This window comes from Zootoca vivipara, chromosome 4 (assembly GCF_963506605.1).
Source record: "Zootoca vivipara chromosome 4, rZooViv1.1, whole genome shotgun sequence".
Classification (NCBI taxonomy): domain Eukaryota; kingdom Metazoa; phylum Chordata; class Lepidosauria; order Squamata; family Lacertidae; genus Zootoca; species Zootoca vivipara.
The window spans coordinates 96,914,898-96,933,488 of record NC_083279.1 but is presented as its reverse complement, the minus strand read 5'-3'; the positions used below and the strand labels follow the sequence as shown (position 1 = coordinate 96,933,488).

General features: G+C 38.5%; 1 pseudogene; it reads left to right on the top strand.

Moving 5' to 3' along the window:
- Positions 1–18,591, top strand: part of LOC132592034 (zinc finger protein 850-like) — a 39,334-nt pseudogene that overhangs the window by 3,587 nt on the left and 17,156 nt on the right.

The window sequence follows — 18,591 nt, the reverse complement described above, 5'->3', positions numbered from 1 at the left end:
CATAACATTAAAAATCAGTGGAAACACAGTTTAATGAAGAATGTAATGCAAGAAATTTTATGGAGTATTTATTAGAACAGCAGTCATAAAGAAAATACGTGAAACCTTTGGTTACCATTGGTAACCTTTAGCTTTAATTACGGCCTTACAACGCCTTCCCGTGAAGTGAACCAAGTTTTTATTTCTGCAGCTGTAATAATGTGAAACCAAGACTGAATTATTGCCTCTGTTAATTGGGCTTTATTGCTGGGTTGCTTCTGACTAACAAGTTTCTTTAGTCGGCTCCATAGATTTCTCATTGGGTTAAAGTGTGGGCTGTTCCTAGGCTATTCCAGCAGTGGAATATTATTATCTTGAAAGCACCTTTTGCACACAGCAACATGATATGGAGCTGAATCCTGCTGAAATAAATAAATAAATAAATAAATATGTATATAGATATTTATAAATGCTTCAGTGTCTGGGAAAAAATCACCTGCGGAACGCTTCAGTTTGGGCTCAAGTATTTCATTTATTTTGGGGCATTTACATTCCCATTAATGACACAAATTCTGCCCACACCTTTTGCTGCCATACAACCCCAGATCACCACACTATTTGGGTATTTCACGGTCGGTGTAATGTAAGTAGGATGTAAATCTTCTCTGATTCTTCTCCTTACCATCATTACCAAGCAAGGAGATTCGGGTCTCATCGCTCCGTTGCGGATATGCCTGGAAGCGAAACTGAAGTCGCTCAGTTGCGGATATGCGAAAGGAAAGTCCGATGCTGTAAAGAAAAATATTGCATAGGAACCTGGAATGTAAGAACCATGGATAATGGTAAGCTGGATGTTGTAAAAAATGAGATGGCCAGAATAAATATTGACATCCTGGGCATCAGTGAACTAAAATGGAGGGGAATGGGCGAATTCAGTTTGGATGACTATCATATCTACTACTGTGGGCAAGAATCCCGTAGAAGAAATGGAGTGGCCCTCATAGTCAACAAAAGAGTGGCGAAAGCTGTAATGGGATGCAATCTCAAAAATGACAGAATGATCTCGATACGAATCCAAGGCAGACCTTTTAACATCACAGTGATCCAAGTTTATGCACCAACTACTGAAGAAACTGAAATTGACCAATTCTATGAAACTTACAACACCTTCTAGAAATGACACCAAAGACGGATGTTCTCATTACAGGAGATTGGAATGCTAAAGTAGGGAATCAAGAGATAAAAGGAACAACTGGCAAGTTTGGACTTGGAGTTCAAAATGAAGCAGGGCAAAGGCTAATAGAGTTCTGTCAAGAGAACAAGCTGGTCATCACAAACACAAACACAAGAGACGACTCTACACATGGATATCACCAAATGGGCAGCATCGAAATCAGATTGATTATATTCTCTGCAGCCAAAGATGAAGAAGCTCTATACAGTCAGCAAAAACAAGACCTGGAGCTGACTGTAACTCAGATCACCAGCTTCTTATAGCAAAATTCCACCTTAAACTGAAGAAAGTAGGAAAAACCACTGGGCCAGTAAGATACAATCTAAATCAAATCCCTAATGAATACACAGTGGAAGTGAGAACAGGTTTAAGGATTTAGATTTGGTGGACAGAGTGCCTGAAGAACTATGGATGGAGACTCGTAACATCATATAGGAAGCAGCAACGAAAACCATCCCAAGGAAAAGGAAATGCAAGAAAGCAAAATGGCTGTCCAACGAGGCCTTACAAATAGCGGGAGAGAGAAGGCAAGCAAAATGCGAGGGAGATAGGGAAAGATACAGGAAACTGAATGCAGATTTCCCAAAAATAGCAAGGAGAGACAAGAGGGCCTTCTTAAACGAGCAATGCAAAGAAATAGAGGAAAATAATAGAATGGGGAAAACCAGAGATCTGTTCAAAAAAACTGGAGATATGAAAGGAACATTTCGTACAAAGATTACCATAATAAAGGACAAAAGTAGTAAGGACCTAACAGAAGCAGAAGACATCAAGAAGAGGTGGCAAGAATACACAGAGGAATTATACCAGAAAGATATGGAGGTCTCGTACACCCCAGGTAGTGTGGTTGCTGACCTTGAGCCAGACATCTTGGAGAGTGAAGTCAAATGGGCCTTAGAAAGCACTGCTCATAACAAGGTCAGTGGAAGTGATGATATTCCAGCTGAACTATTTAAAATTTTAAAAGATGATGCTGTTAAGGTGCTACACCCAATATGCCAGCAAGTTTGGAAAACTCAGCAATGGCCAGAGGAATGGAGAAGTTCAGTCTACATCCCAATTCCAAAGAAGGGCAGTGCCAAAGAATGCTCCAACTACCGCACAATTGTGCTCATTTCACACGCTAGCAAGGTTATGCTTAAAATTCTACAAGGCAGGCTTAGGCAGTATGTGGACCGAGAACTCCCAGAAGAGCAAACTGGATTTCGAAGGGGCAAAGGAACCAGAGACCAAATAGCAAACATGCGCTGGATTATGGAGAAAGCTAGAGAGTTCCAGAAAAACATCTACTTCTGCTTCATTGACTATGCAAAGGCCTTTGACTGTGTCGACCACAGCAAACCATGGCAAGTTCTTAAAGAAATGGGAGTGCCTGATCACCTCATCTGTCTCCTGAGAAATCTCTATGTGGGACAAGAAGCTACAGTTAGAACTGGATATGGAACAACTGATTGGTTCAAAATTGAGAGATTTTACTTTCTTGGGCTCCTTGATCACAGCAGTCACGAAATTAAAAGATGCCTGCTTCTTGGGAGAAAATCAATAATAAACCTAGACGGCATCTTAAAAAGCAGAGACATCACCTTGCCGACAAAGGTCCGTATAGTTAAAGCTATGGTTTTCCCAGTAGTGATGTATGGAAGTGAGAGCTGGACCATCAAGAAGGCTGATCGCTGAAGAATTGATGCTTTTGAATTATGGTGCTGGAGGAGACTCTTGAGAGTCCCATGGACTGCAAGAAGATCAAACCTATCCATTCTGAAGGAAATCAGCCCTGAGTGCTCACTGGAAGGACAGATCCTGAAGCTGAGGCTCCAATACTTTGGCCTCCTCATGAGAAGAGAAGATTCCCTGGAAAAGACCCTGATGTTAGGAAAGATTGAGGGCACAAGGAGAGGGGAACGACAGAGGACGAGATGGTTGGACAGTGTTCTCGAATTTTGCGCAAGAGGGACAGTTATCGTGAGATGGTCTCCATCTTAAGGAAGAACGATATTAGCTTTAGGTGGGAAATTTTGGATGGAATTTCGTTCTACTTTAAAGGAAAAAGATTTACTATCAAAGGATCCCACGAAATTGACATATTTAGAAGGAAGTATAAAGAAATTTTAGGATGGGAAAAAAAGGAGGATGAAGGGGCGAAGGGGGGAGAAGAGGAGGAGACAGATGAGAAAAGTGGAGAAGAAAATTTAGAGGAAATCGAAGAGGCTGAATCAGAAGATATTAAAGATATTGAGAAGGAGATATAGGAATAATTCAAAAGATATATAAAAAATATTGATAATAACTGAATAAAGATTATGGCATTAAAGATACAATCGTGGAATGTAAATGGTTTGAACTGTAAGAGTAAAAGGAACAAATTTGAATATGTATTGGAAAAACAAAAATTAGATATTATTTGCTTACAGGAAACCCATATTTCAAAAAAACATAGAAGAATTTTAGTAAATAAGAAATTAGGCTTGGATTTTGCAACTGTGGATGAGAAAAAAAGAGGTGTAGTTCTATATATAAAAGAAAAATTTGAACCAAATTTGATTTATAATGACGAAGAGGGGAGGGTAGTGGTGGTACAAACAACGATGTGGGGAGAGAAAGTATTGGTTGTCGGTGTCTATGCTCCAAATCAAGGGAAAGCCGGCTTTTTCAAAAAATTGGAAAGAAACCTACAAGAGTTCGTGGACCAGAAAATAATTTTGTTAGGAGACTTAAACGGTGTAGTAAGCCCGGAAATGGATAGAACAGTAAGAAAGAAGGATATGTTTGAAGGGAAACTACCCAAAAGTTTTTTTAAGATGGTTGAAAATTTGGGATTAATTGATATCTGGAGATATAAATTTCCAACCACGAAACAGTTTACATATTACTCCAATTCAAATAAAAGCTCTGGGAGAATAGACCATATATGGTTGTCAAAAGAATTAATCCCCAAGGTGAGAAAAGTTGTAATCCAACCAAGAACCCTTTACGATCACAGTCCAATGTTTATGGAATTAAAAAAAGAAGATGTATCGTTTAGATGGCGAATGAACGAAAGTTTATTTAACGACCAAAGGGTGGTGGAAAAAGCTAGTGATATGATGAAACAATATTTTGACTTAAACCTAGACAAAGAAACGAATTTAAATGTCGTATGGGACGCTAGTAAAGCGGTAGCGAGGGGTTTTTTAATCCAACAGAATAGTATATAAAAGAGGGAGAGGGACAAGAAAAAAGAGATGTTGATACAAAGTCTTATGGAAAATGAGAAGCTGCTAATCAGTAAACCAGGGAATCAGCAGATAAAACAAAAGATATCTATGCTACAAACCCAGTTTTCTACGATGATAAACCAGGAGGTGGAGTGGAAGTTGAAATGGCTAAAGCAGAGAAATTTTGAATATGCCAATAAATGTGGTAAGCTTTTAGCCTGGCAACTAAAAAGGCAACAAAAGCAAAACTATGTAAACAAAATACTGAAAAATGAAAAGATAATTGAGGATCCAAATGAAATTAGGAAGGAATTTCAGAGGTTCTATAAAGAATTATATCAGAAAGGTAAGGAAATGGAAAGTGAGATGGATAGATACTTGATATCTTGTAAGCTGGATAGAATAACAGAAGATCAAAAAAGCTACCTGAATGAATCAATAACATTAGAGGAGTTACATGGAGCAATGGCAAGATTGAAATTAGGAAAGGCGCCTGGACCTGACGGGCTATCAGCTAAATTTTATAAGGAATTGAAAGAACAGTTGTCACCAATATTGCTGAGAGTTGTAAATAATATCTTAACAAATGGTGTAATACCTGATTCATGGAAAAACGCCTTTATCACATTAATACCAAAAGGAGATGCCGATTTGTTAAATATAAAGAACTATCGCCCAATATCGTTGCTCAACACCGATTATAAAATATATGCGGATATTTTGGCAAATAGATGGAAACAGGTCCTGAATAAGATTATACATAAGGACCAAACTGGATTCTTGCCAGGACGTTATATGAGAAATAATGTAAGAACAGTTATAGACGTCATTGAGTATTTAGATATGAGGATAGATGTGAAGTCTGCCCTAATATTTGTCGATGCCAAGAAGGCATTCGACAATATATCATGGAAATTTATGCAAAAATCTTTGGAAATGTTGGGCGTAGGAGAAACTTTTTTGAATGGCATCAAAGCCATTTATAACGAGCAAAAGGCCAAACTTATAATAAACAGTGTATTAACCGAGGAGCTAAATATTGAAAAAGGCACGAGACAAGGGTGCCCCTTGTCACCTTTATTATTTATCTCGGTGTTAGAAATACTAATGAAAAAAATAAGGGAAAATAAAGCAATAAAGGGCATAAAACTGGGGAGGAAAGAATTTAAACAAAAAGCGTTTGCGGACGACTTGGTTCTAATGCTAGAGGACCCGCAGGACAGCATTAAAGAAGCTCTAAAAGAAATAAAGGAATTCGGTACGCTTGCCGGTTTTAGGCTGAACACTGGAAAAACTAAAATGTTGGTCAAAAATTTAAGTAAACAGGAGATAGTGGAACTACAGAACGAATATGGTATAATGGCAGTCAAAAAAATAAAATATTTAGGGATATGGATATCATCCAAAAATATTAACTTATTCAATGACAACTACGAAACAACTTGGAAGGATATAGAAAAGGATTTAGAAAAATGGAAAAACCTAAATTTGTCATTATGCGGCCGAATAGCCACAATAAAGATGAATTTACTCCCGAGGATGCTTTTCCTTTTCCAAACACTCCCGGTGGTTAAAGGGACAGGCTGCCTCGATCAATGGAGAAGAAAGATTTCAAGATTTGTATGGCAGGGAAAGCCCCCAAGGATAAAGCACAAATTGTTAATAGACAAAAAAGAACGGGGAGGCTTTGCCCTGCCAGACTTAAAAACATATTATGAGGCCGCCTGTCTAGTCTGGGCTAGGGAATGGATGGCTTTAAAAGATGTTGACTTACTAGACCTGGAAGGTTTTAAGAACAGGTACGGGTGGCACTCGTACCTGTGGTATAATAAGGTAAAAGTGCACAAAGGATTCTTATCACATGTATTCATAAAGCCTATTTATGAAGTGTGGGAAAGGTATAAAAACTTACTAGAAAGAAAGACCCCTTTGTGGTTATCACCAACTGAAGCCTTGACAGTTAAGAAAAAAAATATGGAAACTAACTGGTTAACATATGGCGACATAATAATAAGATCAGATGAAGGCTGGAAAATTAGACCCTATGATCAATTAAAATCTAAAATGACCAGTTGGCTACAGTACTATCAGGTTGTAGACTTATTCAAGGAAGATAATAGGAGGAATGGTTTTGAAAGGGAGAAATCTAAATTTCAAATAGAAATTGTGGAAGGAAATAAAAAGATGTTGTCAAACATGCATAGCTGCCAAGTTATCCCTTTTTAAAAGGGATTTTCCCTTATGCTGAATAAGCTTCCTCGCGAGAAAAGGGAAAACTTGGCAGCTATGAACATGTATGAAATTATTCTCGAATGGAATACCAAGGACGAAGAAACAAAAGACGTCATGATCAAATGGGCAAGGGACATCGGCCACAACATAGAAATTGATCTCTGGTTAAAACTATGGAATTCTAACATCAAGTTCACCGCGTGTACGATATTAAAAGAAAACATTATGAAACTTATGTACCGTTGGTATCTGACCCCAGTCAAGCTAGCGAGAATTCATAAGAAACAGGACAGGAAATGCTGGAAGTGCAGGGAGGAGGTTGGAGAAATATATCATATGTGGTGGCAATGCAAAACAGTTAAACCCTTTTGGGAGGCGATTTATAATGAGTTAAAAAGATTGTTAAAATACACATTCCCAAAGAAACCTGAATTATGTTTGTTGGGCTTAATTGGGAAGGAAATAAGAAAAGAAGATGTAAGAATATTTATGTATGCCACCACAGCAGCCAGGGTGCTCCTAGCCCAGAAATGGAAATCCACTATGGTACCATCAATAGCGGACTGGAAAGAGAAAATGGTAGAATATATAGAGCTAGCTAAGCTGACTGGAAGAGTAAGAGACCAAAAAGATCAGAAAATCGAGAAAGAATGGGGAAAATTTACGGAATATCTTAAAACACACTGCGAAACACCAATTGTATCTTTTGTGACTTCATGATACCTGCATCTGTAAATAATGGAGATTACATAGAGGATGATAAGATGTAAGAACACTAATAAGAAGCTGTTTTATATGAGCGCAAGTTGTAAAAACTTGATTAATAAAACCAAGGATGGGAGAAAGGGGAAGCCGTGTTCGGCAGAACAAATGGAAAATATGTTGTAATTAAAGGAGATATCCCTAAAAAGGTATAATCAGGGATATATTTTTCAACTTAAGTTGTGATTATGGAAGAATATTTGATTATGTTTATTTATGAAGAAACAATAACAATTATGGTAATAAAAAAAAGACAGTGTTCTCGAAGCTACGAACATGCATAGCTGCCAAGTTTTCCCTTTTCTTGCGAGGAAGCCTATTCAGCATAAGGGAAAATCCCTTAAAAAAAGGGATAACTTGGCAGCTACGAACATGAGTTTGACCAAACTGCGGGAGGCAGTGCATGACAGGAGTGCCTGGCGTGCTATGGTCCATGGGGTCACGAAGAGTCGGACACGACTAAATGACTAAACAACAACAGCATTGTTCCTCTGTCCAGTTAACATGGGTTTAATCTTTTCAACCTTTGCTTGAGAGATAACAATGGCTTTTTCCTAGGAATTATAACATTTAGACCAGTCCTTGCACTCAACGTCACATTGCATTGCGCCATGTCATCTTGTATACACCCAGATTATTTTCTTCGTATCATGTACGGATAGTGTCTCCATTCTTCGATCATCACTTGCCTTTGTGCACCTTTTCCTGCCTTTACCAGACTGATTTTGTAGAGACCGAGTCTCTTTATACCTCTTCAAAAATATAGAATTGCCAGCTTTGGTTAAGTTTTCCCCAATCTCTCTTCTAATATTTTCATAACTGTAGCCTTGTTCACTTAATAGTACTATTTTACATTGCTTTCTGGGTGGCCAGTCAACTCTTTCTTTTTCTGGTTATTTGGCTATAATATTTGACAGAATACGGCTAATTGAGCAAACTGTGTTGAATTTTATTCTTGGTTAAATTATCTTTCCATTGATATATAATTTTATGATAAGTCCTCCACAATTTTGACCACTACTGTATATCAAACATAGCAACATTCAGCAACTCATCAGAATCTAATAATAAATATGTTGTTTAATGACAACACAGGTAATGAACACACACCCAACTCCCTTCAATTCTTCTCCATTTGTTCCTGAGGCTCTAATCCCTTTTTGTCTCCATTGCAGATTGTGATGAATCGGAAATCGAGAACAAAGGTGACCACGACAAATTCCCCAGAAAGGAGAAGCCACGTAAAAATTTGGAGTGTGGAGAAAGCTGCAGTCAGAACAGCCATTCCACTTCCCATCAACAGAATCTCATTGGAAAGAAACTCTATCAGTGCATGGAATGTGGAAAGAGCTTCAGTCAGAGCTCCCATCTCACTTCCCATCAAAGAATTCATACAGGGGAGAAACCCTATCAGTGCGTGGAATGTGGAAAGAGCTTCAGTCAGAGCGCCAATCTCACTTCCCATCAAAGAATTCATACAGGGGAGAAACCCTATCAGTGCGCAGAATGTGGAAAGAGCTTCAGTCAGAGCTCCCATCTCACTTCCCATCAAAGAATTCATACAGGGAAGAAACCCTATCAGTGTGTGGAATGTGGAAAGAGCTTCAGTCTCAGCTCCCATCTCACTTTCCATCAAATAATTCATACAGGGGAGAAACCATATCAATGTGTGGAATGTGGAAAGAGCTTCAGTCGGAGCGACTCTCTCATTTCCCATCAAAGAATTCATACAGGGGAGAAACCCTATCAGTGTGTGGAATGTGGAAAGAGCTTCAGTCACAGCCACAATCTCACTTCCCATCAAATAATTCATACAGGGGAGAAACCCTATCAGTGTGTGGAATGTGGAAAGAGCTTCAGTCGAACCTCCCATCTCACTTCCCATCAAATAATTCATACAGGGGAGAAACCCTATCAGTGTGTGGAATGTGGAAAGAGCTTCAGACACAACCACAGTCTCACTTCCCATCAAAGAATTCATACAGGAGATAAACCATATCAGTGTGTGGAATGTGGAAAGAGCTTCAGTCGGAGCGACTCTCTCACTTCCCATCAAAGAATTCATACAGGGGAGAAACCATATCAGTGTGTGGAATGTGGAAAGAGCTTCAGTCGGAGTGACTCTCTCACTTCCCATCAAATAATTCATACAGGGGAGAAACCATATCAGTGTGTGGAATGTGGAAAGAGCTTCAGTCGGAGCGACTCTCTCACTTCCCATCAAAGAATTCATACAGGGGAGAAACCCTATCAGTGTGTGGAATGTGGAAAGAGCTTCAGTCACAGCCACAATCTCACTTCCCATCAAATAATTCATACCGGGGAGAAACCCTATCAGTGTGTGGAATGTGGAAAGAGCTTCAGTCAGAGCTCCAAACTCACTTCCCATCAAAGAATTCATACCGGGGAGAAACCATATCAGTGTGTGGAATGTGGAAAGAGCTTCAGTCGGAGCGACACTCTCACTTCCCATCAAATAATTCATACAGGAGATAAACCGTATCAGTGTGTGGAATGTGGAAAGAGCTTCAGTCACAACCACAGTCTCACTTCCCATCAAAGAATTCATACAGGGGAGAAACCGTATCAGTGTGTGGAATGTGGAAAGAGCTTCAGTCACAGCCACAATCTCACTTCCCATCAAATAATTCATACAGGGGAGAAACTATATCAGTGTGTGGAATGTGGAAAGAGCTTCAGTCGAAGCTCCCATCTCAATTCCCATCAAAGAATTCATACAGGGGAGAAACCATATCAATGTGTGGAATGTGGAAAGAGCTTCAATCACAGTCACAATCTCACTTCCCATCAAAGAATTCATACAGGAGATAAACCATATCAATGTGTCGAATGTGGAAAGAGCTTCAGTCACAACCACAGTCTCACTTCCCATCAAAGAATTCATACAGGAGATAAACCATATCAGTGCATGGAATGTGGAAAGAGCTTCAGTCAGAGCTCCAAACTCACTTCCCATAAAAGAATGCATACAAAGCTTGGAAAAACCATTATACACCTTTAGGAGCCAGGCAAATCAATGCCTTTTTAAGGAGACGTTTGGCTGATTGGCACCAAACGGATCATAATGGCGTCCTCTCTCCAGCAACAGACAGGGAGACACAGAACAGTGCAAAAGCACAGCAGAGCGGAAGAGATAAGACTGACTTCCGTTCTTACACTTTCCAAGCCTAGGAAAGTAAACAGGTTCATGTTCAAAATGAACTTTGTTAAACACCCTGAAGCCTTTTAGTTAGGTAGAACATCAAATTATTAGATCTGGAAGGGGTTGACAACATGTACGGATGGCATGCGTACCTCTGGTATGAGAAGGTAGAAGTGCACAGGAATTTTTAAAATCATGTAATAAAAAGGCCACTCTGAAGTTTGGAATAGGTACAAGGAATGGTTTGAATGTAAGACCCCTTGGTGGTTGTCTCCGCTATGAAGCGTATGCCGTCAAGAGACCAAATATGGATAGAAGCTGGTTAACATCATGAGATGTTGTTGAAAGAAAATAATAATGTCAGGATCACACCATATGAGGAGTTAAAAGAAAAAAATAGGAGGTTGGTTGGAGTATCACCAATTGAATAACATTTTTATAAAAGATAAAAAAGCAAAAGGGTTTGAACACCAAAGATCAGAATTGGACAAAATTGTATTACAAAATAAAACAAAAGTATTATCCAAAAATTTGATTATCTACTTGAATGGCATTTGAAAATGAAGAGACCAAGGAGGTCATGGTCAAATGGGCAATTGACTTAGGATATAATATAGAATATGAGAAATGGCTAAAACTATGGAAATTTGGAATTAAATTTACAGCCTCCACCGCCTTAAAAGAAAACTTTTACAAAATGATGTACCGATGGTACCTTACTCCTCCTAAACTGTATAAAATGTATAAAACAGGGAACAAAAATTGCTGGAAATGTGGTAGAGAGGAGGGCAATTTCATACATATGTGGTGGAAATGTGGAAAGATCAAAAATATATACAATTAATTAAAAAAGATCTTCAAATATACTTTTAAAAAGAGACCAGAAGCGTTTCTTTTAGGAATGGTTCCTGAAGATGTGGAAAGAAATGATCAAACATTCTTTTTATATGCAAGACTGTTATTAGCACAGCTTTTGGAAACAACAACAGATACCAATGGTAGAGAGTGGGAAATAAAATTAATGGAATATGCAGGTATAGCCAAATTAACAGGGAGGATTAGACACCAGGATAATGAAAAATTTAACAAGGAGTGGAGGAAATTTAAGGAATATGTAGAGAAATAGGGTGAAAAACGGAGATGCTGTAATTAACATGTAAAGTAAGGAAACTTTTTGATACAAGAAATGGTTATTAAAGACAAGAAAAGATGGAAGAAATAGAAGGAAAAATGAAATAAAAAGGCGCATGGAAAGTAGAATATACAAATATAAAAGACAGGAAGGAAGGAAGTCAAATTAAGGGGTAAGGTAGGTGGAGGGTATATTTAAGATGTACATATATGTTAAGTATGTTAGGCATTATTCTTTCATGGATATGTATTTTTCTTTTTGATTTTAGTTTCTGGGTTTTTTCTGTTTGAATATTGGAAAATTCTGTAATATGAATATTATGTACTATACATCTCTATAAATGCAATAAAAATATATTTTAAAAAAGAACTTTGTTGAACACCCTGAAGCCTTTTTGTTAGGTATCTGAAACCAAGAGCTGCCAAAAGAAAAATGGATATTATTTATTTATACTACAACAGCGGCCAGAGTCTTGATTGCACAATATTGGAAGACGGAAGAAAAACCATCAAAGGAACAATGGCACGAAAAACCGATGAACTATGCAGAGTTGGCTAAACTAACAGATAAACTACGAGAGAAGGACAAAAATGACTTCAAAAGAGTCTGGGAACCATTTAGTCTATTTGCAGAGAGAACAAAATGGACTGGATTCACTGGCAGGGTTTGAATCAACATTCACAACTTTATTTCAGTAACAGATATTTTAGAGAAAGTATAAGGGAATTTACTTTTCTATAGGAAAAGCAAGATACAACAAATAAAGCTAATAACTCAGTAGAGGGGGAGTTGAGGGAAGTCCAGAGGAGGGGAGGGAGAACAATGGTATATATAACATGTTGATTGAGATCTGCATTTTAATGGGTTACAAAATTCAATAAATATTCATTTAAAAAAAGGAAAGGAAAAGGGGATATTTGACATACTAGCCACATATCCAGCAACAGGAGAAGTGAATTTCTAACACACCACACATGTTTGCAGATGTTAAGGAAATGACATGGGGGGGCACATCTTTAAAGTTGTTACAATGTGTTCAATTCTGGGCACCACAGAAGGATAAGGAATGTGTCTGCAAGCATTGGAGAGTGAATTTTGAGTTATGGTGGGGTGGGGTGATGGGCTGAAATACAGCCAAGCTTTGCTCTTTGGTAGAAAAAGATGGAGGGATTGGTTTTCAGAGTTTGGAATAGAGAGTGTTAAGAAGTGGGAGGTGAAAGCGGTGATGTTTTGAAGCAGAGCTGGTGATATCAAGCATTTGAGTGATTATCTGGGGGTTTTCATCATTTTGTCTGTTATTCAAATCAGACTTCAAATATGCTAAAGTCCAGTCAAAGTTCAAAACACATACAAATTCATAATTTGGTGGAATGTGCCTTGAACATTTTTTCCTGTAAATAATAGAATCATAGAATCATAGAGTTGGAAGAGACCACAAGGGCCATCCAGTCCAACCCCCTGCCAAGCAGGAAACACCATCAAAGCATTCTTGACATATGCCTGTCAAGCCTATGCTTAAAGACCTCCAAAGAAGGAGACTCCACCACACTCCTTGGTAGCAAATTCCACTGCCAAACAGCTCTTACTGTCAGGAAGTTCTTCCTAATGTTTAGGTGGAATCTTCTTTCTTGTAGTTTGAATCCATTGCTCCGTGTCCGCTTCCCTGGAGCATCAGAAAACAACCTTTCTCCCTCCTCTATATGACATCCTTTTATATATTTGAACATGGCTATCATATCACCCCTTAACCTTCTCTTCTCCAGGCTAAACATACCCAGCTCCCTAAGTCGTTCCTCATAAGGCATCGTTTCCAGGCCTTTGACCATTTTAGTTGCCCTCCTCTGGACACGTTCCAGCTTGTCAGTATCCTTCTTGAACTGAGGTGCCCAGAACTGGACACAGTATTCCAAGTGAGGTCTGACCAGAGCAGAATACAGTGGTACTATTACCGTACTTCCCTTGATCTAGATGCTATACTCCTATTGATGCAGCCCAGAATTGCATTGGCTTTTTTAGCTGCTGCATCACACTGCTGACTCATGTCAAGTTTGTGGTCTACCAAGACTCCTAGATCCTTTTCACATGTACTGCTCTCAAGCCAGGTGTCCCCCATCCTGTATTTGTGGCTTTCATTATTTTTTGCCGAAGTGCAGTACTTTACATTTCTCCCTGTTAAAATTCATCTTGTTTGCTTTGGCCTAGTTGTCTAATCTGTTAAGGTCATTTTGAAGTGTGATCCTGTCCTCTGGGGTATTACCCACCCCTCCCAATTTGGTGTCATCTGCACACTTGCTCAGGATGCCCTCAAGCCCATCATCCAAGTCATTGATGAAGATGTTGAATAAGACTGGGCCCAAGACAGAACCCTGTGGCACCCCACTAGTCACTTCTCTCCAGGATGAGGAGGAGCCATTGATGAGCACCCTTTGGGTTCCGTCAGTCAGCCAGTTCCAAATCCACAGAATGGTAGCATTGTCTAGCCCGCATTTTACCAGCTTCTTTACAAGAATATCATGGGGCACCTTGTCAAAGGCCTTGCTGAAATCAAGATAGGCTATATACACAGCGTGGCTAGATAAAGGGCAGAAAATTTCGTCTGTTAATGGTAAGGCTGAAATTACTGAGACTATTAAAAATCTTATGAACCGTGACTGTCTGGCCATTTTAATTCATACATAGGAGGACGGTTGATTGTTCTGCTAATGACCAGAGGGGGGCACACAAAATAATAATAACCCACATTTGTGAAACATTTTTGAATCGAGATCTGTGCCCCAATCTCATGTAGATACAGAAGGCATGTAGCTCCCAATTTTTTCCCCCTGGGGTGTAGATATTTTTGTTTAATGCAGGAAACATGATCCATTAGCGCTGAGACTTTAATAAGAATTTAATTTGATCCAACTTTTATTACTGGCTTTTGGTGGGGAAGTTGAGTTGTTGGGTTGTCCGAATGTTGAAGTGCTGATCTATTTAAAGTTTAAGATTTATAAGCCTGCTTCCTAAGCAGCAAGAAACAGGAAAGCCCTATGTACTGTATCAGAAATGTATTAGAACATCAAATTGGGAAAGTGGATTTTAAACTGACTGAACAGGTTTTATGCCCTTGGGAATTTGGTCTCTTAAATCTACCCCGTTGCGTTCCTCAAGTCCCTTTGTAAAGGTAAAGGGACCCCTGACCATTAGGTCCAGTCGTGACCGACTCTGGGGTTGCGGCGGTCATCTCGCATTATTGGTCATGTGGCCAGCATGACAAAGCCGCTTCTGGCGAACCAGATAAGCGCACAGAAACGCTGTTTACCTTGTAAAAAAGATTCACGTTTACCGTGAAATAACTCACGTCGACTCCTTGGTTCGTTAAAACAAAGAAGATTTATTAAGGCTAACAGCCCGGAGTATTCTGCTGCATCCCAGCTGAAAGCTGCGACACGAACAGACAGAATAAAAACATATAGTGTCATATATTACAGATACAACAGCAACAGGTACTACTTCCTGTTTACTTCCTGATTATATAGACACGTCACAGGCCCCGTGGCAGGACGATTGCTGAGCTATTAACCCTCTCAGCTCACATCTTCATAACTGTAGCCTTGCTCACTTAATAGTACTATTTTATATCGCTTTCTGGTTGACCACTCAACTTTTTGTGCCATTTCTATAATAATAATTTATTATTTATACCCTGCCCATCTGGCTGAGTTTCCCCAGCCACTCTGGGCAGCTTCCAACATAACATTAAAATGCAATTATCTATTAAATATTTGTATAATTTTATTATATTCTACAACCTCACTAAATAAATCTTCATCATATCTTCATAACTGTAGCCTTGTTCATTTAATAGTACTATTTTACCATTTTACATCGCTTTCTCGTTGTCCAGTCAACTCTGTACCATTTCTATAATTTTATAATGTTTCACAACCTCACTAAATGAAACAACACAAAAAACCCACCAACTTGGTAGCAATCACATAACACACTGACAAAAGTCAACCAAAGCAAGTTGTGCTTCCTTTTTCTGGTTATTTGGCTATAACGTTTGATAGAAACTTTATTCAATTGCATTCTTTTCTTTTTTTAATATAATATTTTATTATAATTTCCATAATACAATAATTATTCAAAATATTAAAAAACATCCAAATAAGATACCCGATACAATGATTATTCAAAACATTAAAAAACAAAAGAAAAAAGTCTTACACACATATTTATTAACAACAACAAAAAAGAATAAAAAAGATTCCCAACCACCTATTCACCCTTCCCCCCCCCTTTGTGACTTCCAACCTGTTCTCCATTTCGTTTCAGTTTCCAAAGTTTTTGTATACCTTTTCTGTTCTTTATTCTAAGGATTTCTATCTTTTCTTGAGCCCTTCATCTGTCTGCTAAGAGTTGGCTTTTTTTCACCATTTTTTCATGTATTCATTAAATTTTTCCCAATCCTTGTCAATTTTCTGCTCTGATATCCCCTTACTTTCTCCTATTTTCCTTACCAAGTTTTGGTAATTGATCAATTTTATTTGCCAATCCTCTAATTTTGGAACTTTTCCACCTTTTTGCGATGAGGAGCCTGATGGATGTAGTCACATACATTACTAAACATTTATCTTTTCCCTTAATTTCTTCTTCCAACATACTCAACAGGAGCATCTCTGGGACTTTTTAAAAAAGAATATTTCAACATTTTTTTTCAGTTCTATATATGGCCAACTTAAAAATTATTAGCAGAAAAGACAGAAGGAATTGTAAGATTAAAAAAATATAAAGAAGTTCAAAGATATTTGAACATCTGGCTCCAATATTTTCAAATTAATCAAAGATTTCAAATAGATAAAAAATTCTGAAAATAATTTCTCAGAATTTGATAAAATACTTATAGGAGAGAAAAATGAATATATAAAAAATCTATATGATTTATTATTAGAATGGGAAATCAAAGACTAATTAATGAAGGAGGTCATGATAAATTTGGAGGAAATTACAATGGTGGAAAAATGGGGAAAGGTGTGGATAAAAGATATAAGATTCACCCCAAATTATGACCTAAAGAGAACATTTTGAACATGCAATATAGATGGCATTTGACCCCGTTGAAGTTGGCTAAAATATATAAAGGGAGTGATAAAATCTGTTGGAGGCGCCACGAAGAGCTAGGCTCATACATCCACATTTGGTGGCAATGTAAAAAGATCTTCAATTGCATTCTTGATTAAATTATCTTCCTATTGATACGGTATATAATTTTATGATATTTCTCCCAAATAAGTGGTGTTATGAGCCATCAAACCTATGAAATACACATTTCCCCCAAAGGTCTTCCACAATTTTGACCACTACTGTACATCAAACAAAGCAATATTCAACAACTCATCAGAATCTAATAATAAATATGTTGTTTAATGACACAGGTAATGAACACACACCCAACTCCCTTCAGTTCTTCTCCATTTGTTCCTGAGGCTCTAATCCCTTTTTCTTTCCATTGCAGATTGTGATGAATTGGAAATCGAGAACAAAGGTGACCATGACAAAATCCTCAGAGAGGACAAGCCACTTAAAAAATTGGAGTGTGGAGAAAGCTGCAGCCAGAGCTCCCATTCCACTTCGCATCGGCAAAATCTCATTGGAAAGAAACTCTATCAGTGTGTGGAATGTGGAAAGAGCTTCACTGATACCGGTAGATCCTCTCTCACTTCCCATCAAAGAATTCATACAGGGGAGAAACCCTATCAGTGTGTGGAATGTGGAAAGAGCTTCAGTAAGAACTCCCATCTCACTTCCCATCAAAGAATTCATACAGGGGAGAAACCCTATCAGTGTGTGGAATGTGGAAAGAGCTTCACTGAGAGGTCCCATCTCACTTGCCATCAAAGAATTCATACAGGGGAGAAACCCTATCAGTGTGTGGAATGTGGAAAGAGCTTCAGTCGAAGCTCCTATCTCACTTCCCATCAAATAATTCATACAGGGGAGAAACCCTATCAGTGTGTGGAATGTGGAAAGAGCTTCACTGAGAGCTCTCTCACTTCCCATCAAACAATTCATACAGGGGAGAAACCCTATCAGTGTGTGGAATGTGGAAAGAGCTTCAGTAAGAACTCCTCTCTCACTTCCCATCAAAGAATTCATACAGGGGAGAAACCCTATCAGTGTGTGGAATGTGGAAAGAGCTTCAGTAAGAACTCCTCTCTCACTTCCCATCAAAGAATTCATACAGGGGAGAAACCCCATCAATGTGTGGAATGTGGAAACAGCTTCAGTAAGAACTCCTCTCTCACTTCCCATCAAAGAATTCATACAGGGGAGAAACCCTATCAGTGTGTGGACTGTGGAAAGAGCTTCCGTCGGAGCTCCTCTCTCACTTCCCATAAAAGAATCCATACTAATGTCGGAGTGCATTGTGCAGCTTTAGGAGCCAGGCAAATCAGCACCTTTTAAACCAGACCTTTGGATGATTGACATTTAATGCTCTTTTAAAATGTGTTTTGGTTTTTTGTGTTGTGTTATTATGTTGTAACCTTCCTGAGACCTGTTGGTGTAGGGAATAGGTGGCAATTATTAAAGGCATAAGGGTCTCCCCCCCTCCGGAAAAGAAATTGAGGAGGTTTGGCATTTGCACACTCATTATGGAGATGTTGTACTGGGGGGGAGAGAAAGGGTTAATAGGCTGACCAATAAGAAAGCTCAGGGGCGGAGCGTAACTGTGTTTAAGGCTCAACACAGGGGTTTTGGCAGTTAGTTCGGTTAGTTTCTTTTTTTTCCTTGTTCTTTTAATCCAAGCTTTTATTGAGACTTAATATATATACATAATAACCAAAATTACCCATAATACCTAACATAAAATATAATACCTAAATTACAACAGCTACATAATTATACGCTTATA